Source organism: Erigeron canadensis, chromosome 6 (assembly GCF_010389155.1).
Source record: "Erigeron canadensis isolate Cc75 chromosome 6, C_canadensis_v1, whole genome shotgun sequence".
NCBI lineage: Eukaryota > Viridiplantae > Streptophyta > Magnoliopsida > Asterales > Asteraceae > Erigeron > Erigeron canadensis.
In genome coordinates, this window is record NC_057766.1 from 27,598,068 (window position 1) to 27,625,806 (window position 27,739).

Consider the following 27,739-nt stretch of genomic DNA (forward strand, 5'->3'; position numbering starts at 1 on the left):
TATTTAATCAACTGCCACATCAAATACGTACATCCTAATTTGTAGTATTTGTTTATATATGTGGACCAGAAAAGTTGAACAGAGAGGATATGGGACAAATTATGGGTTCTATTATCATTTCATATATACCCAAGAAATACTTTGAGAGGTAATACGACAACGACACGGACAATCCGTGTATTACTATTGTTTTTATAGGGACATGTCGTAGAAATAAATAAAAAAGGCACAAGGGACGTTTGGTGTAATTTCTCGTATAATAAATCTGCCCCCTATTATGAAAATAGTGAAGCTAAAATATATACAAACAGAGACAATAAATAAAAGAAAATGCAGAACATGAACAACTGGTTGACATGGTGGTGGCTCGCAACTTTGATGGTGTTCATATCCATGGCAGAACCAGTGACATCACAATCTGGTGGTAGCAGAAATAGCACTCTGATGAAATATTATTGTAGTATGTATCGAGCTAGGAGCGAAAATTATTTCTTGAGTAATCTCAATACCACTCTTTCTAGCCTACGTCGACAATTGTCAGTCAACGGTGTGCGCTATGCTGTTGCACGATGTTTGCTCAATGGCGAGTCCGTGTGGGGCCTTGCTTCGTGTCGGGATTATGTCTCGGATGCTGATTGTGTTGCTTGTTATGACTTTGCTGTTGCTTAGCTAAAATTATGTGGGACTGTCGATGGAGCTGATGTTTATTACAACGATTGTGATGTCAGGTTTGTATATATAGCTTTTCTGTTACTTATAGGCCTCATTTGTTTTTGAGAAAAAAAAAAAAAAAAACTCTTAATAACTTCTAGAGCGTTTGTTTTCCTATTTCCGTTCAGAGCTTATTGTTTAGAATGGAAAGGAAAAGAGAATAAAGGGGAAAATCATAAATTCTTTAAGATTTTTTAAGTTGGGAAAGAAAAAGAGTAGAGAGGATATATAAGAGGGGAAAGTATAGTTGTTTTTTAAAAAGGAAAACTTCTTCTCCTCTCTTTTGCTTTCCATCATTAAGTTAATTAAAGTATATCCTTAAGATATAAAACTTCCCATTTCCTCGAAAGAATAAGCCACCTCTCTTTCTCTCTACTTTTATGTCTTGACCCTATGATGTTTCCGGAGAGTTTTCCGTACTTTGATGCAGTCGCCGGAAGGCTCAACCTTTATGGTCACCGGAAAAGCTTGCCACCAGACACAATCTTAATTTACAGTTATCCCCCATATTCGATCTTAGATCTGTCTTTCAAGTAGTCTGTCCTCTGTACCTATTGGATATGTTACAATTATACGTGTTTTGTTAATTTTGTTAATAAATTTTGTGGTCAAAATTGGTGGGTGGGTGGATGGATGGGATAACAAAAGATAAAATAATATGAGTACCTAAATTTTTATAAAAGTATATTAATTTAACCAATTTTTTTTAGATTTTTACAAAATAACCAACAAAATCGTAATAACAAGTGAAAATCGCAATGAGATTTTTAAAATCTCATTGAGATTTTGATTTTTTTTTTATTTTGACTTTTTTTGAAATTTTGACTTCCGCGTTACTTTTTGTGACTTTTTTTTTTTTTTTGAGATTTCGACTTTTTTTTAGATTGAAAATACACTATTCAAAATTCAAAATCTTAATAAAAAGTCAAAATAAAAAAAAGTCAAAATCTCATAGAGATTTTGAAAATCTCTGAGATTTTTAGAATCTCATTGCAATTTTCAAAATCTCATAGCAAATTTCAAAATCTTGTTGCGATTTTTACTTTTTATTGCGATTTTGTTGGGTATTTTGTGAAAATAAAAAAAAAGTTGGTTAAATTGGTATATTTTTTCTAAATATTGGGTATTCATGTTATTTTCTCATAACAAAAATGTTAATAGATGTGTAGACAAATAAATTTTGTTATTAGTTTTTATTTTAACCCTTTAAAATTTCTATTTTTCACTTTTACCTCATATTAAAGTTTTTATTTTTATTTTTTTTACACTAAACTAACACTAAAATTTTAAGTTCTAATGTTTTTATCAAACAATTTTCACATGATTACGATTTTACGTTTAAACATTTGATTTTGATTATTTTTATAGTCTGTATATATAACATTTCTAACATATACAAAAATAACTTCCATCATCGTTACATTTACGTTCATGATTAATATAGTTATTATTTATGTTTTTATACGTCTTTTTATTTTTCTGTTACATTTTTTATTGTTACTCCTACATGTTTAGTTGTCTTTATAAAATCTGGGTACGAATATTTGACATAAATTTGAGTGTAAATATTTGACATAAATTTGAAACTTTGTTTTGTTTTGTTGATGTTATATGTATTGATATTATTACTCGTATTATTTAAAAACAAAAATAGTTTTATATTCATTCTCTATTGATATCAAACAACAAAATTTATTCTCTTTCCAAATACTCATTCATTTCTCACTCTTTTCATTTTTTATTACATACCCATTCTCTATGATTCCCTTTTACCAAATACTCCATAAAAGAATACAGGCCTTAGTTTTCAATATCCACTTTAGAAGCGACTACTCAAACCAACCGTTCATTATCGTTAGTATTAACGCGCCTATCTTACATACATATTAGTGGGAGTATGTGACTGTTACATAAGTTTGAGGGTAAATTACAAAAATCATACCTGAGGTTTGTTTAAAACTACATTGGTAATACCTACAATTTAAAAATTACGCGAGACATACTCATCGTTGCCAAAAACTTACACTGACCATACCTTTCGCTGACGGTCGTTTATTTCGCCGTTAAGTGAAGTCACGTGTCATGCATGTGAGGTATGAAAACCGTAATTTCGTGCATACTTCAGGTATCATCCTTGTAACTCATCATAAAAATAATTATTAAGAACTTTAGAGTTTTATTTATACTTCAATTATTAAGTTCGGTAAATATGAAATTTATTATGAAAATAAAAATAGTTTTTTTAATGAAAAATATATCAGGAAAAATAGTTGATGCAAGAATGCATCTTTATTCATACCAAAAGACAACTGACCTAATAGCTTATTAATCAATCATAGCTCTCGCTTTTATCAAATTGGAAATTGATGATGTCATTATTAATCTAATTATAAATTAAAAATCCTAATAATCGTTATCCAAATATATTAAAATATTATACTTTACACTTTAATGTTTGTAAAAAAAATATCACTAATCTACACTTTTTTGTTTTCAATAATTTGCATTTTTTACCCTCAGTAAATACTTAATTTTTAATTATTTTAATTTACACTTTTTTTGTTTTCAATCACAAGTTTATACTTTTTACCATTAAATCTAATATAATAGATAATGAATAATAACTGATATAAGTTTTTTAAAACTAATTGTAATATTATCTAATCTTTATAACAATGTAAACTCGTGTATTTGACACGGGTCTAAAATCTAGTTTATTATTATATATGTCATTATTATTTTGTTATACGTGTAAAGTGAATATAACAAAGATGAAAATTATAAAAACCACTAAAATTTTCACTTTTATATTATTATATTTTATTTTTTATGATTTATTGTTTTTAATAGAACCTTATTGATACAAAAGAAAAATATAAAAAAGAAATATAATTTTTTTGTATGGTTTGATGACATCCATCTCATATTAGAGGGGTAAATCAAAGTCGAAGACTCCTCACCGTTTTAGAATATATCTTAAATTAGCAATCCTGTAGCATTTTGGATTTGAGTTTCAGGGTTAGCTGTTAGTCTAACCTTAAAATTCCTAAGCCTAAACCCACTTTTTTATTTTGAAATAGGTTTTTTAATATATATATATATATATATATATGTGTGTGTGTGTGTGTGTGTGTGTGTGTGTGTGTGAATTTAATATACAATATCTACCCACTTTAATAAATGAAATATAAATATAAATATCTTAATAATTTTTTATTAGGGTAACTTACACAGATGATACCTGAAGTATACACAAAATTATGATTTTGATACCTCACATGCATAGCACATGACTTGACTTGACTTAACGGCCAAATAGACGATTGTTAGTGAGAGGTATGGTCAGTGTAAGTTTTTGGCAACGATGGGTATGTCTCGTGTAATTTTTAAATTGTAGGTATGATCAGTGTAGTTTTGAACAAACATCAGGTATGATTTGTGTAATTTACCCTAACTTTGAGTATAAACAACTCATATCTTAATAATTTAATTCATAAAAAACATGGGGCACCAACTATTTATCCATAACATAATAAATATTTAAAAATTAGTATGTAGAGTTCTATACCTAAACTTATATCTAATATCCATATACCCACTTTTTATATATATATATATATGAAATAATTCATATTAATAAAAGTCATTTGCTTGCCTTTCAAGAAATAAAAAATAAAGAACCTTCTTTCCTAAATATATATATATATAAGGGTTGGGCATTGTAAAATAAATATTAAAGTAAAACAAATAAGACAAGATGTTGACCCTTGGATCATGGTTAAATTGATGCACGAAGAATTACGAAACAGTTGATACACAATGATTTTCATGATGCACTGTGATTTACAGTGAAGAGAAACCTATTGTTTTATTTGTTTTACTTTGATACTTGTTTTATTTTACCTAAAACCTATATATATACATACTAGGTTAGTGTCGCGTGTTGAACGTTTTTATTGATTCATCGTAAATTATATAGAATAAAAAGAATCATAAATATTGAAGTGAATGATTATATACCATAAAATAAATGCTCATAAAGATTCAAATAGAGATGTCAACAAAGCGGTCGTATGTAACAAAAGGGAAATGATCAAAAGGATTTAAACCTTGAGTATATAGAAACATAAGCTCGGTTTAAATTGGTGAGAACCTCCACGAAGACTTGCAATGATCCGTATGTAACAAAAGGGAAATGATCTATCTATAACTTTTTTTATCTATCCACAACTAGACATGTTTTATGCAGTTGTATATTGTGTAATATGACAAGTAATTTTGTTTTGAATAATTAAAAACTGTTATAGATATATCATTACCCGTAACAAAAACAGTTAAAAGTCTTAGTGGTTAGTAATTTACAGGCTAAAATGGATACATTATAAATTACTTGTTTTGTCCATATTCATATATAATTTTAAGAATCGTCCTAGTCTTTAACAATAAAGCTATTTAAGAATATAAAGAAGACCAGCAACTACCACCTTGATTTTGTACACAATAACATATTTTGCTAAAAACGTTGGAATGAAAGAGACAATATAATCGATAATGTGTCAAAATTATTCATCTCTATCTATGATAAGTCCCAACATAGAAACTTTCCCACTTGCATTTTATCACCAATCATTTAAGACTCGAACTTTTAAATTTATATTGCATGTCCTACATGCCATTGCTTCATTATAATCAAAATAAGAATTATATATTATAATCAAAATAAGAATTATTATATATAACGTATACGAAAATACATGAGTTAAATAAGTAAAAGGTTTTGCTAAACGAAGCCTTAAGGGTTTTCGTTAAGGTGCATTAAATAGTTGTACATTACCATAAAAATTCAAAGGGTGAACTTTTGATATGGAAACGTATAATCTTAAATGAAACCCTAAGGATTTTATTTAGCATTTTTCAAAAGTAAAAACTAAACTCTTACTTGCCTTTTTCTATTATTCAAATCAGATAAGAAACAAAACTTTTTTTCTTTCTAAAATTTAATTGTTTTTTTCTAAAATGATTTTGTTTCATCTTCTCGCTGACCAAAAAGTTCACAAAACCAACAATTTTTTTTTTTTTCACTACATTGTTTGTTCTTTTTTTTTTCTCCCGATGGTCACGAACCAAAACGCCAATTTTGAAACAAATTGAGAACCTAAATTAAACGAAGAAAAAGTAATAAATATTCCGAAAGAAGTTAAAATGAACCTCAATTAGGAAATTCCATTTAATTAGAAATTTAATGTATCTAAATTAGGATGGTTGTTGATGATTTTAGGAACCGATGGAAAAATACAATGGGAAGAATAACTTTTTAAAATAGCTATATAAACACTTTTCGTTGTCATTTTGTGCCCATAACTTGCTATAATTATATTTTTTTTTTTGTAGTAAATTTTTTTGTTTTTGTTTTGTTTATTTTCTTATTATTCTATTTTCTTCGTTTTTTTCTATTTCTTTGTTTTATTATGTGCTCTTTCGGTATCTTTTTTGACATATGTTTTCCATACATTTTGTACATTTGATTTTTGTATTTTTTTTCCCTTTTTTGACATATGTTTTCCATACATTTTGTACATTTGATTTTTGTATTTTTTTTCCCTAAAACTCGAAAATGTAGATTCTTAATAATATGCAAAAGGACAGTAATACTTTCAATATTTCACATGCTATTAATACACATTCCGACCTTTAACAAAATTTCTTGCATGCCAAAAACATCCAACTAAGTAACAAAATATATCGTTGTCGCCGCCCAACGGGTGGTACTAAACTTTCTAGTTATTGTTGTTATTATTATTATTATTTAATAAAATATTTAGTACTCATCTTTGTATATATAAATTATTATTATTATTGTTATGAATTATTGTGTTTTTCATATTTGATCGTACTGAATCTTTATATAAAAAAACCACATCAAAAAGTTGCAATATCAAATATATACATTTAGTTTGTGTAATGAAACGAAAAAAGCAAAAAGAAAGGAAAAACAAAATGCTTGAGTAAAATTTTCAATATGTTGATTGAGAACATAAAAGCAAAAAACCTATGAGAAAAAACAAGAAATATCGAAAGAAAAAACCTCAAACGGGATTCGAAATGACAAAATCTAGATAATGATACATGGTATAAGATGATCCAATAGAAGACAACATAAAAACAAAAAAACTGTGCAAGAAACCAAGAAAAACGAAAAAAAAAAACCTTAACGGGATCCAATATAGTAAATTTTGGACCCCGCGTTGCGGGGTCTCAAATCCCCTGTTGAAACGGTTCATTATTTTAGTATCTATGCCGTGAATTTTCGACCGCTTAATTAGAAATAATTTTGTCATTAATATGTTTGTTTAAAAGTATGCAAGAAACCAAAACGTAACCCGTAGTAGAAACCCGAACGGGATGTAATATGACAAAAATATCAATATATTAATTCAGAATTCAAGCGGATGAGATATAGCAAAATGCAAGTAGTGGTACGGGGTGTATCACAATAAGTTGAATGACAAATAAAAAGTGTGAAAAAAACAAAAGAAGTAACCCGTAATAAAAAATCCGAAAAGGAAAAACAAAACTAAAAATATATAAAAAAAGACGTGACAAAATCCGAACAGGATGCAATGTGGCAAAATCCAAACTATAAGAAATGTGAGATGTGTCACTTTATAATCGATGCCACGTGTCAAGTTTTAATAAGCATGATTACTATTGATAACCATGCAAAAAAAAACGAAAGAAAAAATTCTAAATGAGATCCGTAATGTCAAAACCTACATAGTGATGCGAGGTATATAATGAACCAATAAAAGAGATCATATAAGCAAAAAAAAAAGTATCAAAAAACCGAGAAAAACTGAAAGATAAATAACCTTAACGAAATAGAAATAACAAAGGAAAAATAAAATATTGAGTAAAAGTTTCCAATATATTAATTTAGAACACAAAAGCCAAAAAATTATGAACACCAAGAAAAAACCCCAAACGGGATCCAAAATGGCAAAATCTAAATAGTGATGTGGGGTATACGATGAACCAATAGAAAGAAAACACAAAAGCAAAAAAACTGTGTATTAAACCAACAAAAACCGAAAGAAAAATAACCTTAACAGGATCCGATATAGCAAAATCCAAAAAAACGCGGGTTATAGGTGGATCAATAGAAAGAAAACACAAAAGCAAAAAAAAACTATGCAAGAAACAAAGAAAAACCGAAAGAAAAATAACCTTAACAGAATCCGATATGGCAAAATTCAGGAAAAAAAATAAGGGGTACAGGTGGACCAATAGAACAGCGCTACGTGGCACATGGCACTGTTCATTGGGAATCTATAAGAAACGTGCAATGTGTCACTTTATAACCGATGTCACGTGTCAAGTTTTAATAAGCATGGTTACTGTTGATAACCATGCTAAAAAAAAACGAAAGAAAAACTCCAAACGGGATCCGTAATGTCAGAATCTAAATAGTGATGTGGGGTATATGATGAACCAATAAAAGAGATCATATAAGCAAAAAAAAAAGGTATAAAAAAACCAAGAAAAACCGAAAGATAAATATCCTTAAAGAAAATAGAAATAACAAAGGAAAAATAAAATGTTGAGTAAAAGTTTCCAATATATTAATTGAGACTATGATGAACACCAAGAAAAAACTCCAAACGGGATCCAAAATGGCAAAATCTAAATAGTGAAGTGGGGTATACGATGAACCAATAGAAAGAAAACACAAAAGCAAAAAAAGTATGTAATAAACCAACAAAAACCGAAAGAAAAATAACCTTAACGGGATCCGATATGGAAAACTCCGAAAAAACGCGGGGTATAGGTGGACCAATAAAAAGAAAACACAAAAGCAAAAAAAAACTATGTAGAAAACCAAGAAAAACCGAACGAAAAATAACCTTAACGGAATCCGATATGATAAAATCTAGAAAAAAACGCGGGGTATAGGTGGACCAATAGAATAGCACCACGTGGCACGTGACACTGTTCATTGGGCTCGCCATTAATGAGATTACAATACCTGTAAATTAATTCTTGATTTAATATATTATTTGAAATTATAAATTTTTAGATATAAGGTTTAATTAAAGATGATGTGATCCCAAACAAAAAAAATTGTATATTAATATTTTAGTTTCCAAATATGTCGATTTAGCAATTTTGAATAATATACATGCTAACGTTATAAAACAATCAAAGGATAAAAAAAATATTATACTATCGATATTAATTTAGAAGTATTTTGTAACTGTTTATTGAATGAAATTTGGTCTATTAATGAATATTTTTATATAAAAAATGTTAGACTATGGAATCAGCTTCAACATCATTTCCCTAGTTAAAGAGATCACGGCCTTAATGACAGAATCACAAGATAAACACAAGACCAAAACACAGCCAAGGGACAACCAAAGAATGAGTCATGTTTCCTTATTTATCTCATAGAATTCATGTATAAATCTGGGGCTTCATTCTCATTTGTAATCAATCACAAATCAATAAAATCTTTTCTTCATAACTTATCAAAAAATTTTATAAAAATTCGAATTACTTATTTAATTTTGAAAATAAATAATCATAAATAATAATAAATAGTAATATAACTAGATTTTAGATCCGTGCCAAATACACGAGTTTTATAACATTTTCAATATAAGAATCAACATATGGAACAACATATACATATATTTTTGTTAGCCATGGTTCTTAAGAACAATAAAAGTAACAGTCGGTTTGTGGGTTTTCAACATTACGTGTGTTGTAACTTTATTGGTAGGGTTCGGTTTATAAAAGAAGAATCTGTATCTTAAATATATTGATTCCAACTCCTAATAACAATAAAGATTATCCTAACTATAGTCCGATTACAATTACTAATAACAACGATATTACAATTAGTTTGATTACAATTAGATAAGATGTTGATAATTTGTATCTTCTTGTGTTTATGTAGACAATCGTTACTGCATATACAAATTAATATTTTATTGCATAATTTACACATTTAATTCGTATTATTTCAAATGTTGTAACCTCTTTAAGTTTTAGCTATATTTTGCTATTAGATAGATATTATGCAATAAAATATTAATTATTTTTAAATTAGGTTATAGTGTAAATTGGTGATGGAAACTAAAAAATATAAACTAATTATTATTAAATTGGGTTAAAGTGTATATTAATGATGAAAAAAAAAAGTGTAAATCATTATTTAAGAAAAAAGGTTTAAAAGTGTAAATTGATGACGAAAAACTAAAAAATGTAAATTATATTATGACATATGCTAATTTAATCAAATTAGAGAACTTGAGAGTTGTGATTGCTTAATTAAAGTTAGGTTAGTTGCCTTTAGTATATATAGATTTTAGACTCGTGTCATATACACGGATTTTACAACATTATTAATATAAGATTTCATCTATGAAAAAAAAATTATACGTTAAATGTAAAAAAATATATTTAAAAAGAAATTGAGATATTAAAATGTAATATTGAATGTTAAATAGAATATTTTGTATGCTAGATATAGTTTGATTCCAAATACTAATAATAACAATGATTATCCTTATTATTGTTTGATTACAATTAATAATAACAACAATGATTATCCTAATTAGAGTTTATTACAATTATTAATAACACCAATATTACAATTAGTTTGATTACAAATAACAATATAAAATAAAATATTGATTAAATATAACCGGCTCGGCCTCTGTCGGTTGAGGATTTTTTTTCTTGTTTCTTTTGCTACGAGTTTTTTCATCCTTTTTGCAGTATTCGTAGTTCAAACCTTAAGACGTGCCTAGGATTTGTTGATTTGTTTCGATCCTAAGTAATATTCGTTTCGTCTTGTAATTGTAATTGTAAATGTTCTGTTGTATTAATATATTATTTTTTTGCCGTTAAAAAAAATATATTAATTCGTATTAATCTAAATGTTGTAACCTCTCTACCTCTATTTGTTATTAGAAAGACGTTATGCAATAAAGTATTAACTATTTTTGAATTGGGTTAAAAGTGTAAATTAGTGACGGAAAACCAAAAAATGTAAATTATATTAATTATTTTTTATTTTGGTTAAAAGTGTAAATTAGTGATAAAAGATCAAAAAGTGTAAATTAATTTAGACATGTGTTGATTTAATTAATTTTGATAAATTGAGTGTTGTGATTGGTCAAAAGTTAGGTCAGTTTCCTTTTAGCATATATATATATATATACATATAGATAACATTACTAAGCTAATCAACCCGGGTTAACGTATAAACGTTTTGCAAATAAACTGAATGACACCGAGGTAGGTTTAAAATATATTGTCATATTAACATATATAATAACAACGTTAAATAAGTTGAAAAGTTGTAACAAGTTATTATGTAAAAAAGGAAACAAAACGGAAACAAAAGTTGTGTAGTTGTAGACACATGTTAAAATGCATACGATAGGTAAAAACAAAAAAAGTAAAACCAATATCCGGAAAGACACCATAACTTTTGGCCTATTATAATAAAAATTTCAGGTGATTAAAATCTTACATAATGATACGTCCCACGGTGTATCAGTATACCAAAGTATAATGAACACAGAACAATTGTAGAGGGGGTGAATACAACTTTTCCTCAAACTTACAAACTCTTTTATTAAACGTTTTAAGACTCAGTTGATATATTTAGACAAGTAAAGAATAGAAATCATTAAAAGCAGTAAAACAGTAAGTAAACATTCTTGAACACAGATAATGTGATCCTTTATTAAAAAATAATGTATACAAAGAATTACAGGGTTGTTGCGGAATAAAGATAGCCTATAGATATCTAAACAATCCTTGAAATGACAAACAACAATCAATAAGTTCTAGATCAAGAAAATCAGCCAAAACAAATCTTATACAGACTAATCTGTGTGTAAGAGCAGAGAAACTTGTGTGAAGAATGATTCTCAGGAATGCCACACATATGCAATCAAGGAATGAGGCTTTTATAGGCAAAAACCCTTCTTCTCTTGGTATCCAATTCAACCACGTTTTCTTCTTTCATTAGATGACAAGGGAATAATCAATCGTGCCTTTCATGGTACTTGTGGTCCCCCACGTACAATTGCATATTCTTCATCGTCCAATAAGAGTATGGACACGCATATGTAAAACCAACCACCAACCTGGATCCTAGGAATCTTCCTAGTCACGTCAATTGTCCTTATCTTCAATCCAGGTTGTTATCTTCACTTGATTGTCAGACACAGATTGGGCTGTTTGTCAAAGCACCAATCTGCCTAAGTGTTTCCAAGCTGACTGCTAATCCCAATCTGCCTTCCACTACCAGCTTGGTCTTCTATCTTCAATCCTCCTCTTTGACTTGGATTGAATGCTATATACTTGTTGATGCAACTTGAATGACACTTGCTTCCATAAGATATTACAATACAAAGTATGAAGCATGATCTGGGTCAGTTACAGATTGCAAGTTGTGTCAGCTTAATCTGACCCAGATCAGATTACAAGAACCAAAAGATTTCTAAGTGTTTATAGGTCAGATTTGTCATTATTAAATTTACAAATAACATTGGGACTCAACAATCTCCCTCTATTTGATGATGACCCAACTACACTTTTAACTATCAACTTACAAAGAATCAAGGTAAAATATGATTAACAGCTTGTGACCCTTTGAATCTTTTGGGTTCTTTTCATTTTGATATGAAGTTTCAACAAGACAACTGAATTTGTACAAATATAAGCATATATTGAGGAAATAAAGTATTACAATAAAAAGTTAACTCCTAATAAATTCTACAGTTTCTTGTTTGACTTCAAATGTGGGAGCAACTGTTACATCTACTTTTTTATCTAATCCCTCTTCCACAAGAAACTGCTCATACCCATTACCTTGTTCACCATAAGACACACGAAATCTGTATAAGGTAAAGAGGTGCATGGTTGGTACCTTTTCCAGTTCAGCAATTCTTTGGAAGACAAGTTGCCCTCTAGCATTAACAAAATACATGCCATTACTGGTTCAGTAATGTGCATCCCACTCCTTGCATTTGGCACACCAGCAGGCAGAGACAGATGATGATTCAGAATTTTGTCAAGAGCTTCAGGTGCAAATTGTTCAAGTAGCTCCGAAGGGTTCAAGTTCTTTATGAAATCTGTGTGATCTCCTTCAGGACCATCAAGCTTGACATGTCTTCTTCTTTTCTTTTTGAGAGGCTCTTCAGACTCATCTTCATCCTCCATATCATATACTTTGGGTCATGGAAGCCCAGTGATATCAATTTTATGTTTTACAATTATGGCCAACTTCGTTTCAATGGCTTCCAATACAGTCTCTCTATGAACACCAGGTATGCCAACAATAATGTTATGCAATTCAACCCACTCAGAGTAACCTAGATCATACAACTTATCTAGATCATAGGTTTCCCAGCTGGTTTCATAACCTTCTCTTGTGAGTCTGATGCTAGGAATGGGCTGCCCTTTTCTTCTTTTTAATTGAACTTGGGTGATTGGCTCTGGATGCCTTATGTAATTCAATCTTTCTTTTACTTTCTTTAAGTCCAGAGCCTCCCACCCCTGGGCTTCAACATTTTTCTTTACATCTTTTATCTTCTGTGATGGCTTAGTCTGAACCACCACCTTCTTCTTTTCTTTCTTTCCTGCCTTTCTCTTTGATCCCACAACTGCCAATTCTTCTTCTTCTTCTTCTTCTTCTTCTTCTTCTTCTTCTTCTTCTTCTTCTTCTTCTTCTTCATTTAAACAACTTTGGCCAGCTCAGGATTAAAACCCATAGCAGACATCTTTACTCTTTCCAGTCTGTCTTCCAAAATCATCTTATAGGCCTCTTTTACAGGAATGCCCATTTCTTTAGCTTTTGTTGCAGCAAGCTCCCAATCCATTTCTTCCTCAGTTAGGACTTTTACACCACTTGATCCTTCTCCAGTTGGTCTTTTCTTTATCATAAACTGATTCAGAGTGGTGGAGTCTTCACTGGAAGATGAATCAGCAATAATTTCTTTGTGAATTGGGACAACTTGTGCAGGGTCAGATTGTGAAGACTTGTCTTTGTTTGCACCATCTTCAACATCAATTTCCTTCCTTATCTCTCTTATTTCAACATTAGTGGTCTCCCCCTCAATTGCACCACTCTCCTTCTCAGCTTCTTTATTCACACCATTACTAGAATCAGACTCTGGTATTTTTATCTCATCAGACTCCTTCTCAACTTCCACAATAGAACCATATACAACCATCCTTCTATCATTTGCCTCCTTTTCATTTATGGCCTCCTGCTTTCTTTCATCTAACTTCTTCAAGTACTCAGCAATTTCTTTTTCTACTTGAATTCTTTCCTGCTCAATCTCAGCATCACTCCTTTCACTCCTATTCCCCCTTTTCTTCTCCCCCTTTTTGTCATCATCAACGGGGAAGGAGCTAACTGGAGTGGAAAAGACACCACTGAGTTTTGTGTTTATTAAATCAATCTTGAAGTTGTTGATACAACAGGCCCTATGAAGATCAACACAATCATTATGAAGATTGGCAATGTTAGTGTTCACACTTTTTGAGACATCCACCAATTCCTTCTTAAACTCAGCTTGAGATTTATTGGCATTTTTGAGTTCAATGGTGACATCCCTTGTGAACTTGGTTGTACTTTTCTCAATTTGACTCAGAGTACTCTTTTTTCTTTCCTTCTTTTCATTGATTGCCTTTGTAATACCATCAAGAGACTCTGTCAGCTTGCTCTGGTTCTGCTGCATTAAGTAAACTGCCTTCATTACATTTTCTTTTAATGCAGTCTGTTCTTAACACAGCTTCTCCACCCTCTTATCCGTCAATTTTTGATCCTTTAGGATCTTTTCCAAGCCTTCAATCAGCTTTGAGCTCTCAACCTTATAGGTTGAAGTGAACTCAGTGAGCTGACCTACCTCATCTATAAATGAGATGGTGGCAGCTTAAGAAGAACTTGCAGTTGGCTCAAAAGCCACTGACTCTGGAAAGAGCAGCCTGCAATCCTTAAGATCAGGGTCATTTGGCTCATATAGAAGGGGGTGGAGGCTAAGGGAGATTTGGTGCATTTTCTCATGAGAGTGAGTCTCATGAGTAGATTTGTCAGAAATGATGATGTGCTTGTCAGCCTGAGAAAGATTGACGTTTAATTCAGCCCGAGGGACAGTGGGAATGTGTTGATCTTGATTTTGATCAACTCCTCCACTGGCATCTTCCATCAGATCATCCCTTGAGGATGGATGGGCAAGCACATCATCGAGATAGTGATTAGATTCTCATTGGCATCATGAGGACCACCAATGGTTCCCTTTGCTGCACAAGGGGCTGACATAACCTCCTTAAGGGTAGATGATTGCCCTTCAACAGAGGTGTGTTGTTGCACCAAAGTATCCTTAGGGAGAGTAATTGAGGCCTGTACCGCTCCTTGTGATCTAGAAGGGGCATTGCCAGCCTGTGCAGACTCATAGTGTAAGAATGAAAGAGTCTGACCAATTTAGGGAAAAGAAGCAGTGTCACCTTGGCATTCAATACTTCTCTCCTTTGGCTGATCATCCTCTGGAAGAATGTGTATAGACTCTGACTCTATTTAGATCTGGGTTGGATCCTCTGTTGTCCCTTTAATGATATCAACCTTTTGGTAGGCTGATGATGGCGAATTAGGTAGACTCACAGTATGACCTTGGAAGGAGGTCTTTATTTCAATACCTTCACCCTGTTTGGAGGGTTGGGTAGCAGCAGTTGTTCCATTTTTCTCGTCTACACTCTTTTGGGAGAGTGCAGATGGGTGTGGTGTAATCGGCTTGTCAGCTTGGGTGACAGGGACAGCCTTGGAACGTTCCTTAGCTTCCACTGCACTTTGGGGGATCTCTAAGATGGAAGTTTCAATATCAATCCCAGAAGCTGGCATAGATTTCCTTTTGGATCTTTTCTTTTTAGCACTGTGAGGCACTAAGTCCTCAACAATGGGTCTTTTAGAAGCGGATTTTGAGTGAGTGGATGAGAGTGTGGCTAGAGTGGCTGATGTTGTAACCAACTCTTCACCCTCTTTTGTGGGAGAAGAAGATTGAATAGATTTGGAAGAGCTTAAGGGTTCAGAAGCATGTGTACCTGAGTCCCCCTGATTGGTAGATTGAGTGTCAGACTCAGATCGTGTCGATGAAAGGACAACTTCCTCAAATGCTTTTTGATCCCTTTCTCTTTGCCTACAGAAATCAAGGTAAATCTGCATTGTTGGGGTCAGACCCTACGCAGTTACCTTGGGACTATTGAAAATGTTATTATTTATGCCTTTACATTCCACAGTCTGACCACTTGCCAGATTGAAATCATTATCAAGTATGGCCTCAATAATGAGTGTAAGAATCCTACCATAAGGTACATTAGGACCCTTCTTATTGACTCGACCAACTAAGTCTCTAAATAAAACTGCATCAAAATCTATTCTGGTCATAGTGAACATAGCATGAAAAATCTGCATCTCTAATTGATTGGGTTGATCAAAACTGCCTGTTTTAATTTATAAACATTTAGATATTGTGCTCAGTAGGTAATTCCAAATTCCAGTAAAAAATTTCATTTTAACCACTGAAGCCAATGGACTAGTGTAACCAACATCTTGTAAAACAACTTTGGCTTTAGTGTACGACACAACACTTTCATAAATATCATCAGGCATGTAAGACAACTCAAATGCAGACCTAATCCTCTGTAAAGAAATGTATACCTTTGTCTTACCGTTGAGGATTGTGCCAAAGATTGCAGGATCTCCCTTTTTGTTCTGTCCCACATAGCAGCTCGCCCAAAATTCACATAAAAGAGCTTTGAAAACCATATTTGGTTTTTCAATTAACACCTTACCAAAAGGATGGTACAACAAAATGCAACGATATCATCATATCCTTCTTCCCAAGAAGGAGGATGAATGTTGGCAGAAACGAGACTACCAATCTTGATTTTACTTGTATCAAGATTAGTTGGGAAAAACACTACATCAGATCCCACCACATAGTGTGTCAGCTTATTCACGCTTACCCGAGCTGGGTGTTGATTTTCAGATTCATAAGAAGAACTAGATTGAGAATTGTTAGCAGAAACAAATGATGATGCCATTTGTAAAACAATTTTTAGAAGAAGTTTAAAAAGCAATAGAACAGTTTTCAGATTAGAGAGAAAAAGAGTTGATTTTTAGAAAATTAAATAAGTGAATTGGGCATTAGGTTACAATGATGATATATACATTTTTTAAAATAACCGTTTGAAAAAGTAAGAAAGAGAAAGAAAATGATTGGAGGATGAACAAGTAGTGGAGGTACTTTTTCAGTAACCGGCTGTAACACCCACACGTGTCATACTCCAATAGGATCAAGAAATAAACCAAATAAAATAATGTAAGTAATAAAACGCACTAAGATATTTAATAACAAAAATAACCTCGAAGCCGGATCAGACTCAGCTTACCCTCTTGAAAATATACCAAATATGAAAAGGGTAGTCTTGGTCAGACATAGCTTACCCTCAAAATTTAAGAAAAATTCTAAGAGGTCAGATTTGTTATTACTTAGCTCACTGCCTTTTACATATTTAGCATACCTAGCTTACTTATGAGATAGTTGAACCTTTTGATTCATCCAATGGCTTCGTAAACAAGTCAGCAAGCTGATTATCTGTTGGAATGAAGTGGAGTTCAACATCTTCTTTCATCACATGATCCCTAATGAAATGATATCTTATATGAATGTGCTTGGTCCTTCAATGAAGTACAGGCTTGTTTGAGATTGCAATGGCACTGGTATTGTCACAAAAAATTGGAGTTTTTGATGCAGTGACATGATAGTCTTGAAGCTGATATTGCATCTAAAGTATTTGAGCAGCAACATACTCAGCTTCTGCAGTAGAAATGGAAACTGAATGTTGCTTCTTGCTGGACCAGCTTACAAGTCTATTGCCAAGCAGTTGACAACTCCTGAAGTACTTTTTCTATCTATCTTACAGCCTGCAAAGTCAGTTGCTGAATAGCCAATTAGATCAAATTCTGAGTTTTTGGGATACCAAAGACCCATATTGGGACTTCCTTTAAGGTATCTAAAGATTCTTTTTATAGCCTTAAGATGAGATTCCTTAGGACTAGCTTGATATCTTGCATAAAGACATGTAGCAAACATAATATCCGGTCTACTAGCAGTCAAATAAAGTAATGACCCTATCATACCGCTATAAGCTGTGGTGTCAACAGATTTGACATTTTTATCTTCACCCAGTTTATCACCAGTTCCCATAGGAGTTTTCATAGGTGAGCAGTCACTAAAGCCAAATCTATTTAGGAGATCTTTAACATATTTTCCTTGGTTTATGAAAATAATTTAGCTCTCCCATCATGCTCATTTCATACTTTTTCAACATTAATTCGAAAAACTTTTTGCAAAGTCTTTCACTACTAGACCCAAATATTATATCATCTACAAAAATTTGTACAAGCAGAATATCACCATTATACTTTCTCACAAATAAAGTGTTGTCAACATTACCTCTTTTGAATTTGTTAGCCAGAAGAAATTTAGACAAACTACCATGCCTTTGGAGCTTGCTTCAAGCCATAGAGAGCTTTGTTAAGCTTGAAAACATGATCAGGAAACTTTGAACTTACAAAACCTGGAGGTTGTTCAACATAGACTTCTTCTTCCAATTTTCTATTAAGAAATGCACTTTTCACATCCATTTGATAGACTTTAAACCCTTTATGGGCAGAAAAAGCCAAAAACATTCTGATTGCTTCTAATCTTGCCACTGGTGCAAAAGTCTCATCATAATCAATTCCATCCTCTTGTTTGTAACCAAGAGCTACCAATCTTGCTTTATTTCTGGTTACCACTCCCCTTTCATCCATTTTAATTATGTAGACCCACTTGGTTCCAATCACAGTTTAGTGATGAGGTCTTGGAACAATTTCCCAAACCTTGTTTCTTTCAAATTGTGTGAGTTCGTCTTGCATTGCATTAACCCAAGATGGATCTGCCAGAGCTATTAGCTCCAACTGTAGGATTAGTTGGAGGCTCATTCTCAGGTACAACCAGTTCTTTAAAATTAAAATGTTCTTCTTCATGAAGAGAGCAATCTGACTTAGAACAACCTTCATCAATGCTTACATTGACAGAGTTTTCAATTGTCTTGGTTCTTTTGTTGTAAACTCTGTAGTCCTTCATCATTGTTGCATATCCACGTAGGATACCTTCATCTACTTTCTCATCAAACTTACAAAGATGGTCTTTTTGATTTAGAATGTAACAAGGACTTCCAAACATTCTTAGGAAACCAATTTTTGGTTTTCTCCTCCTAAGAAGTTCATATGCAGTCTTCTGGTGTCTTTTCACAATAAGGCATCTGTTTTAGGTAAAGCAAGCTGTGTGAACTGCTTCCGCCCAGAAATGAGACTTGACATTGTTTTGAGCCATCATGGATCTAGTAGCTTCAATAAGAGTTCTGTTTCTTCTTTCTGCAACGCCATTTTGTTGAGGAGTTCTGGCAGCTGAGTAGACTTGTGAAATTCCTTTTTCACTGCAGAATGAGTTGAGAGTGATATTCCTGAATTCAGTACCATTATTCTTTTTCAACTACAAAAGGGTTTATTCTTTTAAATTTATTTTGTTCATATTCTGTTATTTTTCACCTGTTTTGATATTTACTAGATTTTACACCCGTCTCAAATACACAGGTTTACATTGTTATAAAGATTACATTATTATCAAAGTTGAACTGTATGCAAGCTAAAGAGTCTTATTAACTCAAAGGAAAAATAGTTAAAAATAAATTTTGAAAGATGTTATAACGTAACTAAAAATAAAAATAGATGTTTCATCCAAAAAGTTGAGCTTACATGCATGTTTAGCTAGCACAAACATTGAGTGAGTGGATTTTACTTAAAACTTTGAGATTAATCAGAATGCTCATTCTTCAAGTAAATGCCTAAGGTTCGGAATTAATGAATAACGCATTGAGCGGTATATCTTTTTGCACTGTTAATAAATAAATTTACAGTCAATTTTTAATATAAATACATGTTATGAATAATATATTAATGGAAGTGGATTACCTGCTCATCTACCAATACTTCAAAAAAAGGATATTAGTACAATTACTTTTAAAATCTTAATATATTTACATTAGACTTTATTTATTTTTTAGTAATTAATTTTATATTTATATGATAAAACGTATAATTAAGAAATATAAAAGTTGTTATTCTATTAATTATATATTAGCTATTATTTTATTGGATATATATCAGTTATTATTCATTATATATTATATTAGAATTAATGGTTAAACAGTGTAAACTTGTGATTGAAAATAAAAAAGTACAGATTACAATAATTATAACCTAAGTAATTAGTACATGTAAAAAGTGTAAATTATCGATGGAAAGCAAATAGAAGTGTAAATTAGTGATATTTTTTCTACAAACACTAATATAAATATAATATACCAATATATTTGGATAATGATTACCGGGATTTTTAATTTATAACTAAATTAAAAAAATTACATCATCAATTTTTAATTTGATAAAATTAAGATCTATGATTGGTTAATAAATTATTAGGTCAGTTAGCTTTTATTATATGTAAAAAATTTTCTTGATATTAAACTTTGATATAAATACATATATAAATATATAGTTTCCTTATTTTAAAAACCATTATTTTTGTAAGAAGTATAAGAACTCTTAAATTATATATTTTTTCGCATGTTTTTTTTGTTCATTCACATATGAAATGATATAATAATGTATGTTGTAGAAGAAAATTTTTTAAGATACATTCAAAGTAGCCTTTTGTGAACTTGTGAATGAATTTGCTCACGTTTTTTGTTCACATGTGACAAACGACTATATATAAGGTTTTGAAAAATCTTTCTTCTACAACATATACTTTTATAACGTTTCACAAGTGAATGAAAAAAAAAACATATGATCCAATATGAAATTTAGGAGTTCTCACATTTTTTTACAAAAAAATGGGTTCTCATATATATATATATATAGGAAAGTTATCTGTAGTATATGTACCTTTTTATAGTACATGTATAAGTTAACTTACAAACTTCTTCTTCCTTCTTCCTTCCATCTCTGACCACCACCACCACCATGATCATCTCCGACCACCACCATGATCTTCCGGGGACGGCGAACATCTCCGGCGAGACTTACACATGTGTAAGTACAACTTTTTTAGCATTTTAGAGTTTAAAATTTCTAGGTTTTTTCCTTCGCGAGACAACCACCACCAGCCACCATCATCTCCGACCACCCCAACCACGACGCCGGCAGCAAGGGCTTCGGTCGTACCGTAGCAAACCGGAACTGATAAGGGCCACTGGCCCGTACCGTATCCACCCGAAAACGAACCTTAATTTCGCCGGAGTTAACTTACACATGTGTAAGTCTCGCCGGAGATGGTCGCTGTCGCCGGAAGATCTTGGTGGTGGTCGGAGATGGAAGGAAAAAGTGTGTAAGTTAACTTACACATGTACTAAAAAGTACATGTACTACAAATAACCCACACCTATATATATATATATATATATAGGGTAACACTCCGGTAAGAACAGTCTTAAAATAAGAACGGCGAGATCATTTGAAAACATCATTTTGATGCATTAAAAGTATATAAAACTAGCATAGTGCATAACTAATTATCATTATTTAAGTATCTAACAACATATTGATCCGTCAAAATAAAAAAAATCACTTTTTTTGTGGATGCATCATTTTGAGTTTTATGCATCCAAGATGGATGCACAAACAAAAAACATGATTTTCTCGATTTTGACAAACCAGTATGTTGTTAAACACTTAAATAATAATAATAATTATTATGTTACACTATATTAGTTTTATGGACTTTTAATGCATCAAAATGATTTTTTAAGTGTCCCCACCGTGTTCTTATTTTAAAACTGTTCTTATTTGATTGTCCCCCTATATATAGGTATATATATAGGTTTTAGGTATAATAAAACAAGTATTAAAGTAAAACAAATAAAACAATAGGTTTCTATTCACTGAAGATCATCGTGCATCATGAAAAATCATCTTACAACAGTTGCTTCGTGAATCTTTGCGCATCAATTTAAGTATTTAACCATGATCTAAGGGTCAAGATATTGTCTTATTTGTTTTACTTTAATACTTGTTTTACAATACCCAACCCCTATATATTATATATATATATATAGAGAGAGAGAGAGAAAGAGAGAGAGAGACACTATCCGTCCATCACATAAAGATTAGTATATCTATAAACCCTTATAAAACATATTGTAATTCCTATTTTAGGAAAAATTCAGCACTTTTTTATACCCAAAATACTCCTATTTCTTAATCATAATTTCCCTATAGACCTAATCTATACTTTTATAATATTTAATAAAAAAACAACTCTCTTTAGATATTACATGGAAAAATTATCTAAAATAACATTAATTGATTGAAATATGCTATCAGTCATTTATCTTTTAAAATATCTTCATAAATCTTTAAATCAATTATTTTTACATCAATTATCTATATACCACCAACAGTCGCTCCCACGACCACACCGTCGCCGCCACGACCACCGCCACATTGCGTGGGTATCGTGCTAGTACATATATAAGTATATAACTTGATGATATAACCCATATACCACTATGTGCGAAGCTTCCGCTTTTTCTATAATCTATACTCCCTTATAAAGAGTATTGGATTTCTTAAAATTCAGCATTTTTTTTCTTTCCAAAATACCCTTACTTAAATATAAAACCCTTATAGACCCTCATTTCCCTATTCTTTTTAATCATTATACACTCATCGACTTTCTATAACCCTCCGTCGCTGCTCTCTTTCTCTACCGCCGCAACGCGCGGGTACTATGTTCGTCTCTTCTAAAAAAAATTAGGATTAAGAAATTAAACATATTTTTTCTTCCAAAAATACTTAAAAATAAAACCCTTATATACCCGGTAAGCAACACCTTTCCCATAGGCTCCGTAAATAAATATCTCCTACTGAGAAGTACACTCTCCCCTAAACGAAACGAATCCTTGCCTTCGTACTTAATATATGGAAAGATATATTCAATCCTTTCCTTGTTCATCTATATCACCATTATATTACTCCCCTAAACCATCGGACAGACGGACACGGTTTAGAAGATTGATGCAATCATGCAAATCCTTTCTTAACTAATCTCACATCTTTTAAAGGAGACATCGATTTAACACTTCTCAACCAAGATACAATTATAAAAAGACCGCCTTACCAATAGTACCCCAATGCGTTACAAAATTTCGATTTAACCAATGATCCAATCAGAGCTTTAGCTCCACTGTGGGACATTCATACTCATCCTGAGAAATTTACAACACACTCATACAATTGTTTAGACCCTTAACCCTCTTACCGCAAGGAAATCTTCGATAAACAATCGCCCCAAAACCATATCCACCTAGTCATAGCCTAGTGTGACAATTAATTTGGTCTATCAAAAGCATCAAACAGTTACGAAAAGTTTTCAATAAAAAATTTACCTTTCTTGTTTGTTATGGACTGATGGGTTGTAAACGAGTTCGGATGGCCAATCAAAACCTGACCAATTTTTTAAATATTTTAGCTGTGTCTACTCATTTATAAGCCATTGAGCCAAACACTTGTTGCAACAACCCACCTGAACCAGAATCTTAATCCATTAAGCTAATTCATTACCTTGGAATTCTCTTTTGTTTGTGTACTATAGATACGAGAGTGTCAACTTCGTTGCTGCTTATAATGTTAGAGCTGGTATGGTAATATGTGGCAATACATCAGCATCATCCCAGGCATCAGACTTCAGAAAAACAACCAACAGCTTGTTATCAGACCTTCGAATCGCAACACCAAAAACATCAAATTACTATGCAGCTTCAACTAGGCGTCTATCTAACAGTAATGTTACCGTGTATGCCATTGCCCAATGCAATCTAAATTTAACCCAGAACGTGTGTCAAGAATGTTTAAACTCGAGATGTAGTTCTTTGGATGATTGTCTACCTAGCACAACTGGGAGGGCTATTAACAGTGGATGTTTTATGAGGTATTCTATGAGTCCATTCTTCAAAAAAAACGAGACAACTGATATCACACATCTCCTTGGGGATGGTGAGTCCTCTGCTCCAAAAGCTTTTAACTTTTATTTAGCATCCACAAGGAAAATCTCAAATGAAAATGTAACGGTGTATGCAAAGTACTGTACGCATACTAGGTCAGTTTTTTTTTATAAAAAAAACAATAATTGTAATTAGGTTACATTTCACCCAAGTTTCCTAACTATAAAATTAATTTATATATGTTAGTTTTTTCGCCGGGAATTTGGCCCTTCTTTTAACATCTGCGTTTTTGGAATGACCATTGATCGGTGACAATAGATATGACATTTCTATTTCCATTTTCATATATGGCAGGGCATTCAAAGCTGACCATAACTGCTGGAGCCCTTGGTGGTGTTTGCCTTTTCTTTCTTATTGCTTTAACATTGTTATATAGTCTAAGGAGGAAGTCTAACGAAGTCATAGAAGGTGATTGTAGATACATGTCACTATGACAGAGCACTATTTGGCTTATCTCAACCGATGAATCTTTCAACATATATATAGCAGCATTGTGTAGTCGTGGGCCATGAGGGTTCGTCGGATGAGATACATCAATTACTGTTTTACAAAATCTATATATATATATATATATGGATAAGTACACCATAATGTAATTAACTATGCACAAAAAGTTATTATGTGCACAAACTTTGAACACCTTTATTGTATGCATTAACTTAGCAAAATTGTTCAAATCATGTAATTAGCTATGACCAACCTATCGAAAACTTGCACGTGACAGCTCATACGGGTTGCCACGTATACCATGTTACATGATTCAAACATTTTTACTAAGTTTGTGCATACAATAGACGTGTTTGATAATTTGCACACATTATAACTTTTTGCGTATAGTTAGTTACATTATAGCTCACTTAACCCATATATTTATATATAGGAATGTTACATTTTGACTCATATCATTGAAACCAATTTATTCATCTACGTATGTGTTTGCCATAGGTTTTTCCTTAGATACACCAGAAATGAAGTGGGCAATTAACTACAGTTATAAACATCTGCAGTTGGCCACTGATAATTTCAGTGAAAAGAATATTATAGGGAAAGGAGGCTTTGGTGAAGTATTCAAGGTAATTAACATAATGTAGCTATATATATATAGGTTAAGGAAGGAACCCTTTCCCGAATATCATATTGGATACACATCATCCGTCCCTTAAAGGTTATGATGCCGGTGAAACACCTCCACTTAATCGCCTTATGCTTTGGAATGTAATTTGTTCGTTTGACAAATAGTTCTTATATATATCGTCTGATAGGCAACGCTTGAGGATAGTGAAATTGTGGCAGTGAAGAAACTCAAAGTTAGCTATCTTGGAGCCAAAGTAGACTTTCAAAATGAAATCTTACTTATAAGAGACATTAAACACGTAAATCTTCTCTGTCTCCTAGGATGGTCCAATGAAGGATCTAATCTACTACTTGTCCTCGAATACATGCCCAATGGCAGCCTAGATAGATATCTATGGGGTAAGTTTCTACCACCAAGTTAATTAATAAAGCTATACGTACATGAAAATCTGAATTCACGCAGATAGTTGGTACACCTATGAATACATTTCTGGTAGGTGCAAAAAGGGGTGTTCTGAATTGGAAAAAGCGATATGATATAATATTAGGCATAGCCAGGGGTCTTGCTCATCTTCACAGTGAATTCCATGTCAAAATCATTCATAGAGATATTAAATCAAGCAACATTCTTCTTGATGACGATTTTCAACCCAAAATAGCAGATTTTGGGTTGGCAAGGTTCCAACCAGAGGATCAAAGTCATGTTGTCACAAAGTTTTCTGGGACGTTGTAAGTTTGATTTACAAGAAAAACAATTTTTCATTCCTCCTTTTGAATCTGATCTGAAACTTCCACATTTTTTTTACTCTATGTTACATAGAGGCTACACAGCGCCTGAATATGCAAGATACGGTGTTTTATCAGATAAAGTTGACACTTACAGCTTTGGTATCGTTACTTTGGAAATAGTTAGTGGCTGCAAGTGTACCAAGCCAAACTTTGATGGCCCTTCTACCGATCACCTCCTTGAACATGTAAGATACAAAAGGATACTTTTTTTCTCTCTTTCAAATGACACTTGAAATAAATATATTGCAAATGAAATACAATGAATTTTCATGATTTTTTTTTTTCATGAACCACTGGGTTAATAGCCCAGTGGGCAGTCGTCCCCTACAAAACCGGGCCCCATCATGTTTACCTTTTACACAATAGTGGGGTGCAGGTTTGAGTCTCTCAGCCAGCAAGCATGAGGATTTATTCTGTTGTGATGGTATTTGGTGGTGGGGTTTCAATGGGATACGGATTGTGCGGCCTGTGCATATCGGAACCATGGCAGTTCCGGGGATCTGGGTGTTCCCTCCAATTTACACCTTTTACCATGGTTGCAAATATCGGCCGACATATCGGTGATATATCGGCCGTCAACTGATACGAAATATGGGTTATCGGCTGAACTTCGTTTTGGTCAAATGTCGGTCAATATAGATAAAAAAAAAGTTGACTTAAAAAAAAAAACACGGGTTAAAACCAAAAATAGGGTTTTAGACTTTAAGATTAAAAGGTATGTAGAATTTGCTTCATAATATAGCAAGTAAGATTGAAATGTATGTAAACTTATGTCAAATTGTATATATTGTTAGTGTGTGTATATATATATAATTTAGATAAATTCCTTTACAAATTAGGGTATCCGATATATCACATATCGGGGATTGGCCGATACGATACTGAAATCGATATTTACAACCTTGCCTTTTAGACATTACACAATGAATTTTCATGGTGTCTATGTTACGTCCGGTAGCCCAACAAATGAACAAAATGCACAAAATACAAGCCTGATGAAATTTCACTCTAAAACCAGTTAGTGACAGAGGGGGTTGCACATTAGTTTATGCGAGTCATATGTCCGTGTAATGCGGCAATGGTGGTGGCGGCACAGGGTGGCGGCGGCGGCGACGGGTGGTGGCGGTGACAGGTGGTGGGAGCGGCAATGGTGGTAAATGTAAAAGTAATTAATATTAAAAGAGGTAGTATAATTATTTTAGGGATGGAAGGATTTATGTTTAAATAATTTCATTAAAGGTATTATAGTTATATTAGACGAGGATGTTTAAATTAATGAATAAAAGAGAGGGGTATTTTATTAACGTGAGACATCAACACTCAAAAGATGCCCCAATTGTTACATATGATTTGATGCAATTTGTTACAGGCATGGAAATTATATGAAAGTAAAAGACATTTGAAGTTAGTTGATGAAACAATGGATTTAAATCAGTACGAAGATGAACAGGTGGTAAAGATTGTCGAGATTGCGTTGTTGTGCACTCAATCACCGGTTTCTAAAAGACCAAAAATGTCTGAAGTTGTTTTGATGCTTCAAAATGGCCCATCATCGGGGGAACTAAAGTTAACCAGACCCACTCTTATTTATCACAACAGGAGGGTGTGTATAGGCTCTTCAAACAATTCTAGCTAGTTGCATTGAAGAAGTTTCGAAAATGCCAAGGAAACTAGAGGCAAATGAACTACGAAAATCTATATAACCAAGTGGATGCTATGGAGAACAGACTTGGCAACTTTTTTAAATTAAGTGCCCAAGCTTTAATATTCGGCCCATAGTGGTGAAATCGAAATTTACATATTGGTTAAGAGTGTAAAAAGCGATATTTAATTTGATATTTATAAAATGATAATGTTCTTCGAATTGAATAACTTAGTATTTTTTATATTGTGGCAGTTTAACTTCATTTATTATTTTTATCTATAACCACATTAAAATTACCCATCTATCGGAGTGAAACTAAGCATGCCGAAG

The 27,739-nt window shown here is 32.2% G+C and overlaps 1 pseudogene; it reads left to right on the plus strand.

The window, feature by feature from the left end:
- The first annotated feature begins 236 nt into the window (after positions 1-236).
- LOC122602685 lies at positions 237-27,633 on the plus strand (annotated as a pseudogene).
- Positions 27,634-27,739: the final 106 nt, after the last annotated feature.